General features: G+C 43.3%; 1 protein-coding gene across 4 annotated transcripts in view; it reads left to right on the forward strand.

Annotated features, from left to right (window-relative positions):
- Positions 1–20,756, forward strand: part of PCSK5 (proprotein convertase subtilisin/kexin type 5) — a 955,602-nt gene that overhangs the window by 368,165 nt on the left and 566,681 nt on the right. The gene's annotated exons all lie outside the window — the stretch shown is intronic.

Genomic DNA, 20,756 nt, shown 5'->3' on the forward strand with positions numbered 1-20,756 from the left:
GAAAGTTCACAGCAATTGTGTCCCCATGTTCAGGAGTGGGAGTATAACTGTCAGTTATAGCCACTCTCTCACTCAAATGGTGGAGATCGGAGAAACCTTGAATTTGATGTTTAACGCTTGTTACATCACAAACTATAGTGTATAAGAACCATAAGTGGACCTCTCTGTGCTAACAAAACAGTTTGACCAGCAATGGAACAAGTGTTTTACACTACAGGTAAGCAGCGCAGGGTCCACTGAGCCTGTTAGGGTATACTCAGGTGTGCATTTACAATATTACCTAGCGAAAGGGTTTTTTCATCAATTCACCAATTACATGGATAGTTCAATGATCGTTTTGGATGTGGTGCATGGATAGACTTCAGATCGGCTCCTGGGGGAACCTATAGGAAACTATATATAGGGTAATCCAACATCCGTGAGTTAAGTAGTGGAAACTTTACATTTATTAGAATATACTCAAGAAGAGGGTAGAAGTAAAAATAGCAATTGTACAGCAGACACCAGGTCTATGCATTTCGAACCCATGCAGAGTTCTTAATCATGACATCGATAGTGTGAGAAGTCAGAATTTAAAGCAAACATCCTATGAAATGCAATATAAATGACCAAGCCCACTTACTAGAGCTGAGGATACTATACAAATGAATAAAGTAACAATGAAAAATATATATCGCAAGTTATAAAAGGTCTGTATGCAGTTAACGTCAACATAAACACATGTAATTAAGATTGTTTCTGAAATCCAGATCTTTTTGACTGCGAGTATCAAGACACAATATCCAATAAGACTCTGGAGCTAACCGTAATTTGACCCAGTCACCTCCCCTCAAAGGATGGTTGACTCTTTTAACACCATACACAATTAGCTGAGGGGTACAGTAACTGTCAAAAGTTTGGACACAGCTGTTTATGCAGTGGTTTTCTTTGTTCTTGTTGGAAAGTGCACATTTTAGATTCAGACTGAAGGCAGCAAAACCATGAAGATGCATATATGGAAACAATGAGTAAAGAAACACTTGTGCAACAAACCACAATATGTGATCAGCCTTAGATTTTTCAAAGTACACCTTTTACTCCGATGACAGCATTACAACCTTGGCATTATCTTAAGCAGCTATATCAGGTAATCATCTGAAATTGCTTTCCAGCAGTCTTGAAGAGATCCCGGAGGTGCTAAGCAATGGCTGCTTTGCCTTTATGCTGCAGTCTAAATCATCCCAAACCATTTTTTATTGGCTTGAGGTTGGGTAATTGTGGAGGCCATGTCCTCTGATGCAGCACTTCATTCCTCTTTCTGGGTCACATAGCCCATACGTGTGTTTTGTGCCATTGTCCTGTTTCAACACAAATGATGGTCAACTAAGTGCAAACCAGAAGGGATGGCATGTCGTTGCAGAATGCTGTGGTCATTATCCTGGATTTAAGTGTGCCTTAAATTTGGAATAAATTACCAATAATGCACCCCCACAACGTCATATCTCCTCATCAGTGTTCCACCCTCCAATGGGCATAGGCTTCACGTTGCTTCTATGCACGTGCCGGCGACTCCCTGGTACTTCCGCTCCCTATGTTTAAAGATGGAATGCGCAGGCGCGAGTTTTCCAGACATGCACCGGAACAGAGTGACGATGTGGGAGGGGATACATAGCATAATGAAGTGCGTAGGCAGAGTTGTCTTCTGGGCAACGTCCACCCATAGTCTGGAAGAATTAATTTACATAATGTGATAATAGATTATTTATACACAGCAAGGCTTATTTTTTCAGCAGTCTATAACCTGTATGCCCATAGTAATAGGTTAGATAGCTCAAATGTGGTGGCAGATGACAGATTCCCTTTAATTAAAATTATTGATTTATCACAGTAATTTTTATTTGAAGATGAAAACAAAGACGTATTTATACAAATTACATTTAAAAGTACCGCATTTAAAACAACTTTTCTTAGACAGCCATGGTGGAAAAGGGTTTATGAGTGCTGCTAATGAATAAACTGGGAGACAAAAGGTTTACATAGGGTCACAGCAGTATATCAGATACAACCTCATCTTGGTGTAGCAATGGCAAATTTTAATTTAAAGAGGACCTTTCATCAAATTTGACATGTTGAACTGGACACACGATGTAATAGTGGCTGCAGAGCGGAATAAAAAGTTTTTTGTTTTGTTTCTAATTTCACTTCTCCGTTAGGGAGATATTAGCAATCAAAGTATTTGTCATCTAATGAGTAAACTTTTGCTAAGTGGATGTTATCAAATAGCAACTTATACAGAGAGAAGAAGTACACCCTCCAGTGATTAGTAACTACTAACAGGCACTCTTATTAGGTAGGTGAAAAATACTTTGATTGCTAATACTTCTGTAATGGAGGAGCAAAATTAAAAAAAAAGATGTTTTATTCCTTTCTGCAGCCACTATTAAAAGTTGTGTCCAGCTCAACATAAAAAAATTAATGAAAGGTCCTCTTTATTAAAGTAATAATCGCATCACTATTACTTTGTTTTGCTTAAGTTGTTTGTTTTTACTTTTTTGAGGGGGGGATAAAGTTAGTGTTGATGTGGCCGAGCTGAGACAATAGATTGTGCTGTGTTCAGAATACCATCATTGTAGTCCTACAATCTTAGTCTTTTCTTAAAGACGGTACACTCACTGTTGTAGGATGATTCATGATAACACGCTCGGCATACTCTGATGGATTCCCCAACAAGGAGGGGTTATTTGCGATGTGGCACGGATAACAAATAGAAGCATGTAACAAAGCATTTTACCACTTGTTGGTTTACTGTGTTTCAGCCTTGTGGTGGTGTGAACACTGTCCTACAGACTTGTTCACTGTGTGCATGGCCCATGTGTTTGTATTTAATTCACTTGTTGGTTTACTGTAGAGTTTGGTAGTAATGTTGTTGTTGATTATATTTCTTTTTAAAGTGACATCAAGAAAAGGTGTCTCATTTTGATGAACATCAACTAAAGTTTACAAGATTTATATCATTAGAATTCAAAAAAGTACAAAATCAAAAACCGTGACAAAATTCAGAATTATGATCTGATATAAAGAGCAAGTCATCTATGTAACGACTGTACCATATGATGTTAGTGAGAAAAAGGTTTATGGTTGCATATAGATGACATTCCTCCCACCATTATTATTCAAATGTAGCTCAAACATACAATCCAGTGAAAATATATATTGTATATGCAGAAGTAATTTCATATAGGTGAACACTGCTGCCTTATAATAGAAAAAGTGTCAATTCAGCACATGGAGAACATTCCCTTTTGGACCAGTGACTGCTACCTTATTTCAATAATGCTGAAGAAGTAGGAGATTACCCCCAAAACATTGCATACATATGATCATCTTATTCCATCACTGCAGTATCTCAGTATGCATGATTTATTCAAAATTGACCATTGCAGTGTGCACCTATGTGAAATGACTTTTGCATATATATCTTTTCACTGGACTATATGTTTCAGATACTTTCAAATAATAATTGTGATTATGAAATGGCTCTGACACACCAAATTGGGCTTGCTGTTATACTTGCCTATTTTTAAAATTTTTCCTCCCACCATGCCATATACAGGTTTTCCATTGAGAGTGACATTTTAAGGCCCCTATAGGGCAACCCTGTATCTGCAGAAAGAAATCACTACTAAAAGGCAAAAAGTTGTTAGTCAACTGAAAATCCATAATAGTTAAAATATACTTTTGTAGTGTAACAGAGTTATCACTATACTTTTTTAGAGAAAAAAATAGAACTATAAGAGTCTTGTTATGAAGGATGCATGAATATATCCAAACACCACCTTTAGTGACCCATACAAAATAAGGTAAGGTTACCCATAATTTGTAGTAGCAGTTTAGTGTCACGAATATAACTAGGTGTACAAAACACCAAAGGCTCGAGAAAGTCGTTCAGCCATAGAGCCAATTCCAGAAACAATGGGATGTAATTGAGAACAACATGATCTACACCTGGCATGAAGAGAAAAAGATGTTCAGTCCTAAACACAAAATATTATTAAAAGACAAGAAAAAACACATATGCAGGTCAGCTTCAGTCTTTAAGATGGTAATATAACAGATAGGTGCATTGATTCCACCATATATGCAAGTTCTTAAGGTGATTCAATTGTGGGAAAAAAAGAGGTCTTCATAGAACCATCTTTCAAGTCAGTGTGATAGAACTGTGACAGGTACATCCAGCTTGCCAAAAAAACGATTTTGGCACCAAGCAGGCAAAAAACACAGAGGTTAGATTTATTCAACACAAAAATACAGATGATGACGTATAATGTGAACAGTGACGCTTCAACTGTTCTTACAACAATTTCCAATGCTTCATAAAATCTGACAGTGGTTAATATTCTGCCTCAATAATTAACACTGCAAAATATAAAGTTTTGGCACGCTGTCAGTGACGTGCATGGGGTGAGCTGAGTTCATTGGACATGAACTCGGCTCATCTGGATGCCGTCACAGCCAGACACTGAGGAGCGCAAGCATGCCTGCGCTTCTCAGTGTCTGCGGCATGGCAGCGTTCTGCTGCGGTCCAGCCTGTCATCTCGATGTAGCAGAGCTGGAGCCGTCCTGGGAACCATGGAAAGGTAAGGATGATGTTGCTTTATTATTTTATTTTTATTGCAGGAGATCGGTGGCTTCAGCTGGAATGGGCGTGATGGTAAGTATGGTTTAATTTAGAACAATAAATAATTGTGTCTTTATTTCAATTAAAGGACTTTATTCTGGGTGTTTGTGTTTTTTTTTAACTTTGACTATGGGATTAGTAATGGGGGTGTCTTATAGACGCCTCTCCATTACTAACCTGGGCTTGATGTCAGCTGGCATTATAAGCTGACATCAACCCCAACCCTATTACCCCACTGCCACCGCTACAGGGCAGTGGGAAGAGCGAGGCTAAGTGCCAGAATTGACACATCCTATGGATACGCCATTTCTGGGGCGGCTGACGGCTGGTGTTTCTAGCCTGGGAGGGGGCCAATATTCATGGCACCCTTCCTGGGCTATTAATATCAGCCCCCAGCTGTCTGCCTAGCCTTTGCTAGCTATTAAAATAGGGGGGACCCCACGTTATTTTTTTGGGGGTCCCCCATTTTAATAGCTGGTAAAGGCTAGGTATTCAGCTGGGGGCTGATATTAGTAGCCTCGGAAGCTCCGTGGGTATTACCCCCTTCCCAGGCTTCAAACATCTGCCCCAGCCATCTGCTTAACCTCCGCTAGAGACTAAAATTACGGGGAATCCCACACCAATTTTTTTTTTAATAAATACTTTATTTTAACACTAAATGACAAGTACAGTAACCAACACTGTCACTGTACTTATTATATACAGTACAGACCAAAAGATTGGACACACCTTCTCATTTAAAGATTTTTCTGTATTTTCATGACTATGAAAATTGTACCTTCACACTGAAGGCATAAAAACTATGAATTAACACATGTGGAATTATATACTTTACAAAAAAGTGTGAAACAACTGAAAATATGACAGGCACAGCTCTCCTGTGGGGTGTAGTATATAGAGGATCTGTCGGCTCTCCTGTGTGGTGTAGTATATAGAGGATCTGTCGGCTCTCCTGTGTGGTGTAGTGTATAGAGGATCTGTCAGCTCCCCTGTGTGGTGTAGTATATAGAGGATCTGTCGGCTCTCCTGTGTGGTGTAGTATATAGAGGATGTGTCGGCTCTCCTGTGTGGTGTAGTATATAGAGGATCTGTCAGCTCCCCTGTGTGGTGTAGTATATAGAGGATCTGTCGGCTCTCCTGTGTGGTGTAGTATATAGAGGATCTGTCGTCTCTCCTGTGTGGTGTAGTATATAGAGGATGTGTCGGCTCTCCTGTGTGGTGTAGTATATAGAGGATCTGTCAGCTATCCTGTGTGGTGTAGTATATAGAGGATCTGTCATCTCTCCTGTGTGGTGTAGTATATAGAGGATCAGTCAGCTCTCCTGTGTGGTGTAGTATATAGAGGATTGGTCAGCTCTCCTGTGTGGTGTTATATATAGAGGATCTGTCAGCTCTCCTGTGTGGTGCAGTATATGGAGGATTTGTCAGCTCTCCTGTGTGGTGCAATATATAGGATCTGTCAGCTCTCCTGTGTGGTGCAGTATATAGAGAATCTGTCAGCTCTCCTGTGTGGTGTAGTATATAGAGGATCTGTCAGTTTTCCTATGTGGTGTAGTATATAAAGGATCTGTCAGCTCACCTGTGTGGTGCAGTCTATAGAGGATCTGTCAGCTCTCCTGTGTGTAGTATATAGAGGATCTGTCAGCTCTCTTGTGTGGTGTAGTATATAGAGAATCTGTCAGCTCCCCTGTGTGGTGTAGTATATAGAGTATCTGTCAGCTCTCCTGTGTGGTATAGTTTATAGAGGATCTGTCAGCTCTCCTGTGTGGGGTAGTATATAGAGGATCTGTCAGCTCTCCTGTGTGGTGTAGTATATAGAGGATCTCTTAGTTCTCCTGTGTGGAGTAGTATATAGAGGATCTGTCAGCTCTCCTGTGTGGTGTAGTATATAGAGGATCTCTTAGTTCTCCTGTATGGAGTAGTATATAGAGGATCTGTCAGCTCTCCTGTGTGGTGTAGTATATATTGGATCTGTCAGTTCTCCTGTGTGCTGTAGTATATAGAGGATCTGTCAGCACTCCTGTGTAGTGTAGTATATAGAGGATCTCTTAGTTCTCCTGTGTGGTGTAGTGTATAGAGGATGTGTCAGCTCTGCTGTGTGGTGTAATATATAGAGGATCTGTCAGCTCTCCTGTGTGGTGTAGTATATAGAGGATGTGTCAGCTCTCCTGCGTGGTGTAGTATATAGGATCTGTCAGCACTCCTATGTGGTACAGTATATAAAGAATCTGTCAGCTCTCCTGTGTGGTGTAGTATATAGAGGATCTGTCAGTTTTCCTATGTGGTGTAGTATATAGAGGATCTGTCAGCTCTCCTGTGTGGTGTAGTATATAGGATCTGTCAGCCCTCCTATGTGGTACAGTATATAGAGGATCTGTCAGCTCTCCTGTGTGGTGTAGTATATAGAGGATCTGTCGGCTCTCCTGTGTGGTGTAGTATATAGAGGATCTGTTAGCTCTCCTGTGTGGTGTAGTATATAGAGGATCTGTCAGTTTTCCTATGTGGTGTAGTATATAGAGGATCTGTCAGCTCTCCTGTGTGGTGTAATCTATAGAGGATCTGTCAGCTCTCCTGTGTGGTGTAGTCTATAGAAGATCTGTCAGCTCTCCTGTGTGGTGTAGTATATATAGGATCTGTCAGCTCTCCTGTGTGGTGTAGTATATAGAGGATCTGTTAGCTCTCCTGTGTGGTGTAGTATATAGAGGATCTGTCAGCTCTCCTGTGTGGTGTAGTATATATAGGATCTGTCAGCTCTCCTGTGTGGTGTAGTATATAGAGGATCTGTCGGCTCTGCTGTGTGGTGTAGTATATAGAGGATCTGTCGTCTCTCCTGTGTGGTGTAGTATATAGAGGATGTGTCGGCTCTCCTGTGTGGTGTAGTATATAGAGGATCTGTCAGCTATCCTGTGTGGTGTAGTATATAGAGAATCTGTCAGCTCTCCTGTGTGGTGTAGTATATATAGGATCTGTCAGCTCTCCTGTGTGGTGTAGTATATAGAGGATCTGTCGGCTCTGCTGTGTGGTGTAGTATATAGAGGATCTGTCGTCTCTCCTGTGTGGTGTAGTATATAGAGGATGTGTCGGCTCTCCTGTGTGGTGTAGTATATAAAGGATCTGTCAGCTCTCCTGTGTGGTGTAGTATATAGAGGATCTGTCAGCTCTCCTGTGTGGTGTAGTATATAGAGGATCTGTCAGCTCTCCTGTGTGGTGTTATATATAGATGATCTGTCAGCTCTCCTGTGTGGTGAAGTATATGGAGGATTTGTCAGCTCTCCTGTGTGGTGCAATATATAGGATCTGTCAGCTCTCCTGTGTGGTGTAGTATATAGAGGATCTGTCAGCTCTCCTGTGTGGTGTTATATATAGATGATCTGTCAGCTCTCCTGTGTGGTGAAGTATATGGAGGATTTGTCAGCTCTCCTGTGTGGTGCAATATATAGGATCTGTCAGCTCTCCTGTGTGGTGCAGTATATAGAGGATCTGTCAGCTATCCTGTGTGGTGTAGTATACTGAGGTTCTGTCAGCTCTCCTGTGTGGTGTAGTATATGGAGGATCTGTCAGCTCTCCTGTGTGGTGTATTATATAGAGGATCTGTCAGCTCTCCTGTGTGGTGCAGTATATAGAGAATTGGTCAGCTCTCCTGTGTGGTGTTATATATAGATGATCTGTCAGCTCTCCTGTGTGGTGAAGTATATGGAGGATTTGTCAGCTCTCCTGTGTGGTGCAATATATAGGATCTGTCAGCTCACCTGTGTGGTGTAGTATATAGAGGATCTGTCAGCTCTCCTGTGTGGTGCAGTCTATAGAGGATCTGTCAGCTCTCCTGTGTGTAGTATATAGAGGATCTGTCAGCTCTCCTGTGTGGTGTAGTATATAGAGAATCTGTCAGCTCCCCTGTGTGGTGTAGTATATAGAGTATCTGTCAGCTCTCCTGTGTGGTATAGTATATAGAGGATCTGTCAGCTCTCCTGTGTGGTGAAGTATATAGAGGATCTGTCAGCTCTCCTGTGTGGTGTAGTATATAGAGGATCTCTTAGTTCTCCTGTGTGGAGTAGTATATAGAGGATCTGTCAGCTCTCCTGTGTGGTGTAGTATACAGAGGATCTCTTAGTTCTCCTGTGTGGTGTAGTATATAGAGGATCTGTCGGCTCTCCTGTGTGGTGTAGTATATAGAGGATCTGTCAGCTCTCCTGTGTGGTGTAGTATATAGAGGATCTGTCAGTTTTCCTGTGTGGTGTAGTATATAGAGGATCTGTCAGCTCTCCTGTATGGTGTAGTATATAGGATCTGTCAGCCCTCCTATGTGGTACAGTATATAGAGGATCTGTCAGCTCTCCTGTGTGGTGTAGTATATAGAGGATGTGTCAGCTCTGCTGTGTGGTGTAGTATATAGAGGATCTGTCAGCTCTCCTGTGTGGTGTAGTATATAGAGGATCTGTCAGCTCTCCTGCGTGGTGTAGTATATAGGATCTGTCAGCACTCCTATGTGGTACAGTATATAAAGAATCTGTCAGCTCTCCTGTGTGGTGTAGTATATAGAGGATCTGTCAGCCCTCCTATGTGGTACAGTATATAGAGGATCTGTCAGCTCTCCTGTGTGGTGTAGTATATAGAGGATCTGTCGGCTCTCCTGTGTGGTGTAGTGTATAGAGGATCTGTTAGCTCTCCTGTGTGGTGTAGTATATAGAGGATCTGTCAGTTTTCCTATGTGGTGTAGTATATAGAGGATCTGTCAGTTTTCCTATGTGGTGTAGTATATAGAGGATCTGTCAGCTCTCCTGTGTGGTGTAATCTATAGAGGATCTGTCAGCTCTCCTGTGTGGTGTAGTCTATAGAAGATCTGTCAGCTCTCCTGTGTGGTGTAGTATATATAGGATCTGTCAGCTCTCCTGTGTGGTGTAGTATATAGAGGATCTGTTAGCTCTCCTGTGTGGTGTAGTATATAGAGGATCTGTCAGCTCTCCTGTGTGGTGTAGTATATATAGGATCTGTCAGCTCTCCTGTGTGGTGTAGTATATAGAGGATCTGTCGACTCTGCTGTGTGGTGTAGTATATAGAGGATCTGTCGCCTCTCCTGTGTGGTGTAGTATATAGAGGATGTGTCGGCTCTCCTGTGTGGTGTAGTATATAGAGGATCTGTCAGCTATCCTGTGTGGTGTAGTATATAGAGAATCTGTCAGCTCTCCTGTGTGGTGTAGTATATATAGGATCTGTCAGCTCTCCTGTGTGGTGTAGTATATAGAGGATCTGTCGGCTCTGCTGTGTGGTGTAGTATATAGAGGATCAGTCGTCTCTCCTGTGTGGTGTAGTATATAGAGGATGTGTCGGCTCTCCTGTGTGGTGTAGTATATAAAGGATCTGTCGGCTCTCCTGTGTGGTGTAGTATATAGAGGATCTGTCAGCTCTCCTGTGTGGTGTAGTATATAGAGGATCTGTCAGCTCTCCTGTGTGGTGTTATATATAGATGATCTGTCAGCTCTCCTGTGTGGTGAAGTATATGGAGGATTTGTCAGCTCTCCTGTGTGGTGCAATATATAGGATCTGTCAGCTCTCCTGTGTGGTGCAGTATATAGAGGATCTGTCAGCTATCCTGTGTGGTGTAGTATACGGAGGTTCTGTCAGCTCTCCTGTGTGGTGTAGTATATGGAGGATCTGTCAGCTCTCCTGTGTGGTGTAGTATATAGAGGATGTGTCAGCTCTCCTGCGTGGTGTAGTATATAGGATCTTTCAGCACTCCTATGTGGTACAGTATATAAAGAATCTGTCAGCTCTCCTGTGTGGTGTAGTATATAGAGGATCTGTCAGTTTTCCTATGTGGTGTAGTATATAGAGGATCTGTCAGCTCTCCTGTGTGGTGTAGTATATAGGATCTGTCAGCCCTCCTATGTGGTACAGTATATAGAGGATCTGTCAGCTCTCCTGTGTGGTGTAGTATATAGAGGATCTGTCGGCTCTCCTGTGTGGTGTAGTATATAGAGGATCTGTTAGCTCTCCTGTGTGGTGTAGTATATAGAGGATCTGTCAGTTTTCCTATGTGGTGTAGTATATAGAGGATCTGTCAGCTCTCCTGTGTGGTGTAATCTATAGAGGATCTGTCAGCTCTCCTGTGTGGTGTAGTCTATAGAAGATCTGTCAGCTCTCCTGTGTGGTGTAGTATATATAGGATCTGTCAGCTCTCCTGTGTGGTGTAGTATATAGAGGATCTGTTAGCTCTCCTGTGTGGTGTAGTATATAGAGGATCTGTCAGCTCTCCTGTGTGGTGTAGTATATATAGGATCTGTCAGCTCTCCTGTGTGGTGTAGTATATAGAGGATCTGTCGTCTCTCCTGTGTGGTGTAGTATATAGAGGATGTGTCGGCTCTCCTGTGTGGTGTAGTATATAAAGGATATGTCAGCTCTCCTGTGTGGTGTAGTATATAGAGGATCTGTCAGCTCTCCTGTGTGGTGTAGTATATAGAGGATCTGTCAGCTCTCCGGTGTGGTGTTATATATAGATGATCTGTCAGCTCTCCTGTGTGGTGAAGTATATGGAGGATTTGTCAGCTCTCCTGTGTGGTGCAATATATAGGATCTGTCAGCTCTCCTGTGTGGTGTAGTATATAGAGGATCTGTCAGCTCTCCTGTGTGGTGTTATATATAGATGATCTGTCAGCTCTCCTGTGTGGTGAAGTATATGGAGGATTTGTCAGCTCTCCTGTGTGGTGCAATATATAGGATCTGTCAGCTCTCCTGTGTGGTGCAGTATATAGAGGATCTGTCAGCTATCCTGTGTGGTGTAGTATACTGAGGTTCTGTCAGCTCTCCTGTGTGGTGTAGTATATGGAGGATCTGTCAGCTATCCTGTGTGGTGTATTATATAGAGGATCTGTCAGCTCTCCTGTGTGGTGCAGTATATAGAGAATTGGTCAGCTCTCCTGTGTGGTGTTATATATAGATGATCTGTCAGCTCTCCTGTGTGGTGAAGTATATGGAGGATTTGTCAGCTCTCCTGTGTGGTGCAATATATAGGATCTGTCAGCTCACCTGTGTGGTGTAGTATATAGAGGATCTGTCAGCTCTCCTGTGTGGTGCAGTCTATAGAGGATCTGTCAGCTCTCCTGTGTGTAGTATATAGAGGATCTGTCAGCTCTCCTGTGTGGTGTAGTATATAGAGAATCTGTCAGCTCCCCTGTGTGGTGTAGTATATAGAGTATCTGTCAGCTCTCCTGTGTGGTATAGTATATAGAGGATCTGTCAGCTCTCCTGTGTGGTGAAGTATATAGAGGATCTGTCAGCTCTCCTGTGTGGTGTAGTATATAGAGGATCTCTTAGTTCTCCTGTGTGGAGTAGTATATAGAGGATCTGTCAGCTCTCCTGTGTGGTGTAGTATACAGAGGATCTCTTAGTTCTCCTGTGTGGTGTAGTATATAGAGGATCTGTTGGCTCTCCTGTGTGGTGTAGTATATAGAGGATCTGTCAGCTCTCCTGTGTGGTGTAGTATATAGAGGATCTGTCAGTTTTCCTGTGTGGTGTAGTATATAGAGGATCTGTCAGCTCTCCTGTATGGTGTAGTATATAGGATCTGTCAGCCCTCCTATGTGGTACAGTATATAGAGGATCTGTCAGCTCTCCTGTGTGGTGTAGTATATAGAGGATGTGTCAGCTCTGCTGTGTGGTGTAGTATATAGAGGATCTGTCAGCTCTCCTGTGTGGTGTAGTATATAGAGGATCTGTCAGCTCTCCTGCGTGGTGTAGTATATAGGATCTGTCAGCACTCCTATGTGGTACAGTATATAAAGAATCTGTCAGCTCTCCTGTGTGGTGTAGTATATAGAGGATCTGTCAGTTTTACTATGCGGTGTAGTATATAGAGGATCTGTCAGCTCTCCTGTGTGGTGTAGTATATAGGATCTGTCAGCCCTCCTATGTGGTACAGTATATAGAGGATCTGTCAGCTCTCCTGTGTGATGTAGTATATAGAGGATCTGTCGGCTCTCCTGTGTGGTGTAGTGTATAGAGGATCTGTTAGCTCTCCTGTGTGGTGTAGTATATAGAGGATCTGTCAGATCTCCTGTGTGGTGTAGTATATAGAGGATCTGTCAGTTTTCCTATGTGGTGTAGTATATAGAGGATTTGTCAGCTCTCCTGTGTGGTGTAATCTATAGAGGATCTGTCAGCTCTCCTGTGTGGTGTAGTCTATAGAAGATCTGTCAGCTCTCCTGTGTGGTGTAGTATATATAGGATCTGTCAGCTCTCCTGTGTGGTGTAGTATATAGAGGATCTGTTAGCTCTCCTGTGTGGTGTAGTATATAGAGGATCTGTCAGCTCTCCTGTGTGGTGTAGTATATATAGGATCTGTCAGCTCTCCTGTGTGGTGTAGTATATAGAGGATCTGTCGACTCTGCTGTGTGGTGTAGTATATAGAGGATCTGTCGTCTCTCCTGTGTGGTGTAGTATATAGAGGATGTGTCGGCTCTCCTGTGTGGTGTAGTATATAGAGGATCTGTCAGCTATCCTGTGTGGTGTAGTATATAGAGAATCTGTCAGCTCTCCTGTGTGGTGTAGTATATATAGGATCTGTCAGCTCTCCTGTGTGGTGTAGTATATAGAGGATCTGTCGGCTCTGCTGTGTGGTGTAGTATATAGAGGATCTGTCGTCTCTCCTGTGTGGTGTAGTATATAGAGGATGTGTCGGCTCTCCTGTGTGGTGTAGTATATAAAGGATCTGTCAGCTCTCCTGTGTGGTGTAGTATATAGAGGATCTGTCAGCTCTCCTGTGTGGTGTAGTATATAGAGGATCTGTCAGCTCTCCTGTGTGGTGAAGTATATAGAGGATCTGTCAGCTCTCCTGTGTGGTGTAGTATATAGAGGATCTGTCAGCTCTCCTGTGTGGTGTAGTATATAGAGGATCTGTCAGCTCTCCTGTGTGGTGTTATATATAGATGATCTGTCAGCTCTCCTGTGTGGTGAAGTATATGGAGGATTTGTCAGCTCTCCTGTGTGGTGTGTGGTGTATTATATAGAGGATCTGTCAGCTCTCCTGTGTGGTGTGTGGTGTATTATATAGAGGATCTGTCAGCTCTCCTGTGTGGTGTAGTATATAGAGGATCTGTCAGCTCTCCTGTGTGGTGTAGTATATAGAGGATCTGTCAGCTCTCCTGTGTGGTGTAGTATATAGAGGATCTGTCAGCTCTCCTGTGTGGTGTTATATATAGATGATCTGTCAGCTCTCCTGTGTGGTGAAGTATATGGAGGATTTGTCAGCTCTCCTGTGTGGTGCAATATATAGGATCTGTCAGCTCTCCTGTGTGGTGCAGTATATAGAGGATCTGTCAGCTATCCTGTGTGGTGTAGTATACTGAGGTTCTGTCAGCTCTCCTGTGTGGTGTAGTATATGGAGGATCTGTCAGCTCTCCTGTGTGGTGTATTATATAGAGGATCTGTCAGCTCTCCTGTGTGGTGCAGTATATAGAGAATTGGTCAGCTCTCCTGTGTGGTGTTATATATAGATGATCTGTCAGCTCTCCTGTGTGGTGAAGTATATGGAGGATTTGTCAGCTCTCCTGTGTGGTGCAATATATAGGATCTGTCAGCTCTTGTGTGGTGTAGTATACTGAGGTTCTGTCAGCTCTCCTGTGGGTGTAGTATATAGAGGATCTGTCGGCTCTCCTGTGTGGTGTAGTATATAGAGGATCTGTTAGCTCTCCTGTGTGGTGTAGTATATAGAGGATCTGTCAGCTCTCCTGTGTGGTGTAGTATATAGAAGATCTGTCAGTTTTCCTATGTGGTGTAGTATATAGAGGATCTGTCAGCTCTCCTGTGTGGTGTAATCTATAGCGGATCTGTCAGCTCTCCTGTGTGGTGTAGTCTATAGAAGATCTGTCAGCTCTCCTGTATGGTGTAGTATATAGAGGATCTGTTAGCTCTCCTGTGTGGTGTAGTATATAGAGGATCTGTCAGCTCTCCTGTGTGGTGTGGTATATATAGGATCTGTCAGCTCTCCTGTGTGGTGTAGTATATAGAGTATCTGTCGGCTCTCCTGTGTGGTGTAGTATATAGAGGATCTGTCGTCTCTCCTGTGTGGTGTAGTATATAGAGGATGTGTCGGCTCTCCTGTGTGGTGTAGTATATAGAGGATCTGTCAGCTATCCTGTGTGGTGTAGTATATAGAGGATCTGTCAGCTCTCCTGTGTGGTGTAGTATATAGAGGATCTGTCAGCTCTCCTGTGTGGTGCAGTATATAGAGGATTGGTCAGCTCTCCTGTGTGGTGTTATATATAGATGATCTGTCAGCTCTCCTGTGTGGTGAAGTATGTGGAGGATTTGTCAGCTCTCCTGTGTGGTGCAATATATAGGATCTGTCAGCTCTCCTGTGTGGTGTAGTATATAGAGGATCTGTCAGTTTTCCTATGTGGTGTAGTATATACAGGATCTGTCAGCTCTCCTGTGTGGTGCAGTCTATAGAGGATCTGTCAGCTCTCCTGTGTGGTGTAGTATATAGAGGATCTCTTAGTTCTCCTGTATGGAGTAGTATATAGAGGATCTGTCAGCTCTCCTGTGTGGTGTAGTATATATTGGATCTGTCAGTTCTACTGTGTGCTGTAGTATATAGAGGATCTGTCAGCACTCCTGTGTAGTGTAGTATATAGAGGATCTCTTAGTTCTCCTGTGTGGTGTAGTGTATAGAGGATGTGTCAGCTCTGCTGTGTGGTGTAATATATAGAGGATCTGTCAGCTCTCCTGTGTGGTGTAGTATATAGAGGATGTGTCAGCTCTCCTGCGTGGTGTAGTATATAGGATCTGTCAGCACTCCTATGTGGTACAGTATATAAAGAATCTGTCAGCTCTCCTGTGTGGTGTAGTATATAGAGGATCTGCCAGTTTTCCTATGTGGTGTAGTATATAGAGGATCTGTCAGCTCTCCTGTGTGGTGTAGTATATAGGATCTGTCAGCCCTCCTATGTGGTACAGTATATAGAGGATCTGTCAGCTCTCCTGTGTGGTGTAGTATATAGAGGATCTGTCGGCTCTCCTGTGTGGTGTAGTATATAGAGGATCTGTTAGCTCTCCTGTGTGGTGTAGTATATAGAGGATCTGTCAGTTTTCCTATGTGGTGTAGTATATAGAGGATCTGTCAGCTCTCCTGTGTGGTGTAATCTATAGAGGATCTGTCAGCTCTCCTGTGTGGTGTAGTCTATAGAAGATCTGTCAGCTCTCCTGTGTGGTGTAGTATATATAGGATCTGTCAGCTCTCCTGTGTGGTGTAGTATATAGAGGATCTGTTAGCTCTCCTGTGTGGTGTAGTATATAGAGGATCTGTCAGCTCTCCTGTGTGGTGTAGTATATATAGGATCTGTCAGCTCTCCTGTGTGGTGTAGTATATAGAGGATCTGTCGGCTCTGCTGTGTGGTGTAGTATATAGAGGATCTGTCGTCTCTCCTGTGTGGTGTAGTATATAGAGGATGTGTCGGCTCTCCTGTGTGGTGTAGTATATAGAGGATCTGTCAGCTATCCTGTGTGGTGTAGTATATAGAGAATCTGTCAGCTCTCCTGTGTGGTGTAGTATATATAGGATCTGTCAGCTCTCCTGTGTGGTGTAGTATATAGAGGATCTGTCGGCTCTGCTGTGTGGTGTAGTATATAGAGGATCTGTCGTCTCTCCTGTGTGGTGTAGTATATAGAGGATGTGTCGGCTCTCCTGTGTGGTGTAGTATATAAAGGATCTGTCAGCTCTCCTGTGTGGTGTAGTATATAGAGGATCTGTCAGCTCTCCTGTGTGGTGTAGTATATAGAGGATCTGTCAGCTCTCCTGTGTGGTGTTATATATAGATGATCTGTCAGCTCTCCTGTGTGGTGAAGTATATGGAGGATTTGTCAGCTCTCCTGTGTGGTGCAATATATAGGATCTGTCAGCTCTCCTGTGTGGTGTAGTATATAGAGGATCTGTCAGCTCTCCTGTGTGGTGTTATATATAGATGATCTGTCAGCTCTCCTGTGTGGTGAAGTATATGGAGGATTTGTCAGCTCTCCTGTGTGGTGCAATATATAGGATCTGTCAGCTCTCCTGTGTGGTGCAGTATATAGAGGATCTCTCAGCTATCCTGTGTGGTGTAGTATACTGAGGTTCTGTCAGCTCTCCTGTGTGGTGTAGTATATGGAGGATCTGTCAGCTCTCCTGTGTGGTGTATTATATAGAGGATCTGTCAGCTCTCCTGTGTGGTGCAGTATATAGAGAATTGGTCAGTTCTCCTGTGTGGTGTTATATATAGATGATCTGTCAGCTCTCCTGTGTGGTGAAGTATATGGAGGATTTGTCAGCTCTCCTGTGTGGTGCAATATATAGGATCTGTCAGCTCACCTGTGTGGTGTAGTATATAGAGGATCTGTCAGCTCTCCTGTGTGGTGCAGTCTATAGAGGATCTGTCAGCTCTCCTGTGTGTAGTATATAGAGGATCTGTCAGCTCTCCTGTGTGGTGTAGTATATAGAGAATCTGTCAGCTCCCCTGTGTGGTGTAGTATATAGAGTATCTGTCAGCTCTCCTGTGTGGTATAGTATATAGAGGATCTGTCAGCTCTCCTGTGTGGTGAAGTATATAGAGGATCTGTCAGCTCTCCTGTGTGGTGTAGTATATAGAGGATCTCTTAGTTCTCCTGTGTGGAGTAGTATATAGAGGATCTGTCAGCTCTCCTGTGTGGTGTAGTATACAGAGGATCTCTTAGTTCTCCTGTGTGGTGTAGTATATAGAGGATCTGTCGGCTCTCCTGTGTGGTGTAGTATATAGAGGATCTGTCAGCTCTCCTGTGTGGTGTAGTATATAGAGGATCTGTCAGTTTTCCTGTGTGGTGTAGTATATAGAGGATCTGTCAGCTCTCCTGTATGGTGTAGTATATAGGATCTGTCAGCCCTCCTATGTGGTACAGTATATAGAGGATCTGTCAGCTCTCCTGTGTGGTGTAGTATATAGAGGATGTGTCAGCTCTGCTGTGTGGTGTAGTATATAGAGGATCTGTCAGCTCTCCTGTGTGGTGTAGTATATAGAGGATCTGTCAGCTCTCCTGCGTGGTGTAGTATATAGGATCTGTCAGCACTCCTATGTGGTACAGTATATAAAGAATCTGTCAGCTCTCCTGTGTGGTGTAGTATATAGAGGATCTGTCAGTTTTCCTATGTGGTGTAGTATATAGAGGATCTGTCAGCTCTCCTGTGTGGTGTAGTATATAGGATCTGTCAGCCCTCCTATGTGGTACAGTATATAGAGGATCTGTCAGCTCTCCTGTGTGGTGTAGTATATAGAGGATCTGTCGGCTCTCCTGTGTGGTGTAGTATATAGAGGATCTGTCAGCTCTCCTGTGTGGTGTAGTATATAGAGGATCTGTCAGTTTTCCTGTGTGGTGTAGTATATAGAGGATCTGTCAGCTCTCCTGTATGGTGTAGTATATAGGATCTGTCAGCCCTCCTATGTGGTACAGTATATAGAGGATCTGTCAGCTCTCCTGTGTGGTGTAGTATATAGAGGATGTGTCAGCTCTGCTGTGTGGTGTAGTATATAGAGGATCTGTCAGCTCTCCTGTGTGGTGTAGTATATAGAGGATCTGTCAGCTCTCCTGCGTGGTGTAGTATATAGGATCTGTCAGCACTCCTATGTGGTACAGTATATAAAGAATCTGTCAGCTCTCCTGTGTGGTGTAGTATATAGAGGATCTGTCAGTTTTCCTATGTGGTGTAGTATATAGAGGATCTGTCAGCTCTCCTGTGTGGTGTAGTATATAGGATCTGTCAGCCCTCCTATGTGGTACAGTATATAGAGGATCTGTCAGCTCTCCTGTGTGGTGTAGTATATAGAGGATCTGTCGGCTCTCCTGTGTGGTGTAGTGTATAGAGGATCTGTTAGCTCTCCTGTGTGGTGTAGTATATAGAGGATCTGTCAGATCTCCTGTGTGGTGTAGTATATAGAGGATCTGTCAGTTTTCCTATGTGGTGTAGTATATAGAGGATCTGTCAGCTCTCCTGTGTGGTGTAATCTATAGAGGATCTGTCAGCTCTCCTGTGTGGTGTAGTCTATAGAAGATCTGTCAGCTCTCCTGTGTGGTGTAGTATATATAGGATCTGTCAGCTCTCCTGTGTGGTGTAGTATATAGAGGATCTGTTAGCTCTCCTGTGTGGTGTAGTATATAGAGGATCTGTCAGCTCTCCTGTGTGGTGTAGTATATATAGGATCTGTCAGCTCTCCTGTGTGGTGTAGTATATAGAGGATCTGTCGACTCTGCTGTGTGGTGTAGTATATAGAGGATCTGTCGTCTCTCCTCTGTGGTGTAGTATATAGAGGATGTGTCGGCTCTCCTGTGTGGTGTAGTATATAGAGGATCTGTCAGCTATCCTGTGTGGTGTAGTATATAGAGAATCTGTCAGCTCTCCTGTGTGGTGTAGTATATATAGGATCTGTCAGCTCTCCTGTGTGGTGTAGTATATAGAGGATCTGTCGGCTCTGCTGTGTGGTGTAGTATATAGAGGATCTGTCGTCTCTCCTGTGTGGTGTAGTATATAGAGGATGTGTCGGCTCTCCTGTGTGGTGTAGTATATAAAGGATCTGTCAGCTCTCCTGTGTGGTGTAGTATATAGAGGATCTGTCAGCTCTCCTGTGTGGTGTAGTATATAGAGGATCTGTCAGCTCTCCTGTGTGGTGTTATATATAGATGATCTGTCAGCTCTCCTGTGTGGTGAAGTATATGGAGGATTTGTCAGCTCTCCTGTGTGGTGCAATATATAGGATCTGTCAGCTCTCCTGTGTGGTGCAGTATATAGAGGATCTGTCAGCTATCCTGTGTGGTGTAGTATACTGAGGTTCTGTCAGCTCTCCTGTGTGGTGTAGTATATGGAGGATCTGTCAGCTCTCCTGTGTGGTGTATTATATAGAGGATCTGTCAGCTCTCCTGTGTGGTGCAGTATATAGAGAATTGGTCAGCTCTCCTGTGTGGTGTTATATATAGATGATCTGTCAGCTCTCCTGTGTGGTGAAGTATATGGAGGATTTGTCAGCTCTCCTGTGTGGTGCAATATATAGGATCTGTCAGCTCTTGTGTGGTGTAGTATACTGAGGTTCTGTCAGCTCTCCTGTGGGTGTAGTATATAGAGGATCTGTCGGCTCTCCTGTGTGGTGTAGTATGTAGAGGATCTGTTAGCTCTCCTGTGTTGTGTAGTATATAGAGGATCTGTCAGCTCTCCTGTGTGGTGTAGTATATAGAGGATCTGTCAGTTTTCCTATGTGGTGTAGTATATAGAGGATCTGTCAGCTCTCCTGTGTGGTGTAATCTATAGCGGATCTGTCAGCTCTCCTGTGTGGTGTAGTCTATAGAAGATCTGTCAGCTCTCCTGTATGGTGTAGTATATAGAGGATGTGTTAGCTCTCCTGTGTGGTGTAGTATATAGAGGATCTGTCAGCTCTCCTGTGTGGTGTGGTATATATAGGATCTGTCAGCTCTCCTGTGTGGTGTAGTATATAGAGTATCTGTCGGCTCTCCTGTGTGGTGTAGTATATAGAGGATCTGTCGTCTCTCCTGTGTGGTGTAGTATATAGAGGATGTGTCGGCTCTCCTGTGTGGTGTAGTATATAGAGGATCTGTCAGCTATCCTGTGTGGTGTAGTATATAGAGGATCTGTCAGCTCTCCTGTGTGGTGTAGTATATAGAGGATCTGTCAGCTCTCCTGTGTGGTGCAGTATATAGAGGATTGGTCAGCTCTCCTGTGTGGTGTTATATATAGATGATCTGTCAGCTCTCCTGTGTGGTGAAGTATGTGGAGGATTTGTCAGCTCTCCTGTGTGGTGCAATATATAGGATCTGTCAGCTCTCCTGTGTGGTGTAGTATATAGAGGATCTGTCAGTTTTCCTATGTGGTGTAGTATATACAGGATCTGTCAGCTCTCCTGTGTGGTGCAGTCTATAGAGGATCTGTCAGCTCTCCTGTGTGTAGTATATAGAGGATCTGTCAGCTCTCCTGTGTGGTGTAGTATATAGAGAATCTGTCAGCTCCCCTGTGTGGTGTAGTATATAGAGTATCTGTCAGCTCTCCTGTGTGGTATAGTATATAGAGGATCTGTCGGCTCTCCTGTGTGGTGAAGTA

Source organism: Phyllobates terribilis, unplaced genomic scaffold, assembly GCF_046119375.1.
Source record: "Phyllobates terribilis strain yellow unplaced genomic scaffold, ASM4611937v1 Scaffold_1__5_contigs__length_1240528914, whole genome shotgun sequence".
Lineage (NCBI taxonomy): Eukaryota > Metazoa > Chordata > Amphibia > Anura > Dendrobatidae > Phyllobates > Phyllobates terribilis.